General features: G+C 34.7%; 1 long non-coding RNA gene across 1 annotated transcript; it reads right to left on the reverse strand.

Annotated features, from left to right (window-relative positions):
• Window positions 1-830: 830 nt before the first annotated feature.
• Window positions 831-1,646, reverse strand: LOC139097550 (uncharacterized). Its single transcript, XR_011545079.1, has 2 exons — window positions 1,547-1,646; window positions 831-1,488 (listed from the first exon to the last, which is right to left on the reverse strand). It is a non-coding gene; the product is annotated as an uncharacterized lncRNA (long non-coding RNA).
• Window positions 1,647-2,456: the final 810 nt, after the last annotated feature.

Below are 2,456 nucleotides of genomic sequence, written 5' to 3' on the forward strand. Positions count from 1 at the left end.
CAATCATTTTCTGCATACTTGCATACGAGATGATTGGCAGTGACTGCTGTAAAAATGATGAAGATGTTGATCAACCTGGGAAATATGGATAGGTGGCTGTAGATTTAAATTTTTTCAAGAATTTTAAAGAATTTACTTACAAAAATATTTTAATCATCTTTATCAGGCCTTCTTTTGTGCAAAAGTATTTCGATGTGTACTACTCAGATTGCAAATAGACAGTAACAAGGCAAATCTTCCGTCGTTTATATACTTTCCAAAAGATTAAGAAACAAAGAACACAGGACGATTGACGTACTTAATTTTCAATACTTTGAACTTCCACGTGTAACAGGGTCTTGACTTTTCATTCATCTTCTTAAATCAAGCGGATTGTTATCCATGATCTGCCTCAGATAATGCCTAAAGCTGGTTTTATCGCTAAGAGAGCCAAAAACTTCCCCTGCCTCTTAAAAAGAGGACGTAATAAGTGAGTTACCCCTTACTCGTTTCCTTAATGTGTCTAAGAATGGAGTCTCAAGACTAGATTGATATAATTGCATAATGTGCAAGACCGAGATTGATTACCGGGACAGATGCCACTCTCGACTACGTTCCCATTATCTCCTGTTAAAATATAGCAACTCCGTTTCTGTCGAGACATAGGAACGTAGTTGGAAATGGCATCTATCCCGGGAATCAATCATGTTCTTGCACATATATTTATGTATTGTTCGGAACCATAGCACTTCTTAGGCTCTACAGAAAAAAAATACATTTACTCACACAACTAGATCCGAGTGGGACTCGAACCGTGGGTTGTAAGGGAAAAAAGCATTAAGTACACTTAACAAAAATTAATTTATATTTTATTGAGTAATTAACAAAATTCCAATTTTTACAAATTATTCTTTATGACTTGATGGAAAGCATCTAGGATTCAATTTACGTATCGCCTTCAAAACAGCAGTTCGATTATCTTCAATTCTTATGTTATCACATGGTTCCCAATCGAAATCATTAGTTTTGTCTAAATACAATGTTTCTAAGTTATTCAGCTCATTAAAAACCTCTGGATGAATAAAGGTTAACTTGTTATCAGTATAGGAAATGTGATTTAATTTTGGATTAAATTTGAATAGATTCTCGGGAATTGTTTCGATTTCATTTCCCCATAAATCTAAAATCTCAAGATTCACTAAGGATTTAAGATCATTTTGTGTAACTTCTGTCAATCCACAGAAATGGATGTAATAACTATCGATCTTTGGAAAGAAAGTTTCAAGGTTACGTGGAAAATATTTTACAGTTTTGTGAGAAACTTTAAAAGTATCGATGTCATTAAAATTAATATTCCTCATATGATCTCCATGGATCATAGCGATCATTGATGTTTTTCTTGAATCAATGACCAAATCATAAGCTTGACATTTGGTCTTTGACCAACCATAATCGCATCCAAGACGATTGGCAGTGACTGTTGTAAAAATAATGATGACGTTGATCAACCTGAGAATTATGGGAAAATTAAGCAACAAACATTAAGTTTTTTAAAGAATTTACTTACAAAATTAAGTTCATCATCGTTATCAGGCTTTACGTTATGCTAAATAATTTCGATGTGTATTACTCAGATTGTGGCTAGACAATAATGTCATCAAGTCAAATCATTCGTCGTTTATATACTATTCCAAAATTAATCATGTGTTTACTTACTCTTTTTTCGAAAAGATTAAAAAACAAAACAAAAAACATAACGTGATTGACGTACTTAATGTTTAATACAATGAACTTCCACGTGCAACAGGGTCTTGACTTTTCATTCTTCTTCTTAAATCAAGCGGTAATGTTTCTGGAACTGTTAAGACTTAACAATAATTCATAAATTTATGTTATATCAGTGGTGGGCAACCTGTGTGCTGCGGGGTACTAGTGTATCGCCAAAAATGCCATGAGGCTTATCACCAAGGTGTGTCACGTGGTAGGCCAAAGAACTCATGGAAAGAAGTTGTAGATAGAAATAGTACACTTTGAATCGGTAATTGGCAAGCGATAGACAGCGATGTAGCCGGTAATATAGACAGCTATGTAGCCGGTAATATAGCCAGCGATAGAACCGGCTACAGGCGCCGACTTAGGGAAGCCATGGATCACACTTGATCTGTACGGTCAGCAAAGTAAGTCAGTAATTAAGTGTCACAAAAAGTAAAATATTGTCTTCCACTGTATAATATCCTCCTTATACACCAAAAAACAGCAACTCTTCGAGAACAAAACTGAAAGTCATCTGAAGGATTTACTTTTTCAACCCCAGAAATGAGAACGGAGCTAAAATCATTGAATGAAATAAAGTCATAAACTCATCACAATGTGAACGGAAAACTTTTCTACTGAAACAGCAATAAGCTACCGAATGGAGAGTGAGGATGGAAAGTTTTGCACTGCTGCTGGAAAACAAATAAAAAGCAACAAACTCA

This window comes from Chironomus tepperi, unplaced genomic scaffold, assembly GCF_022539635.2.
Source record: "Chironomus tepperi strain 1889 unplaced genomic scaffold, CSIRO-AGI_Ctep_v1 contig_424, whole genome shotgun sequence".
Lineage (NCBI taxonomy): Eukaryota > Metazoa > Arthropoda > Insecta > Diptera > Chironomidae > Chironomus > Chironomus tepperi.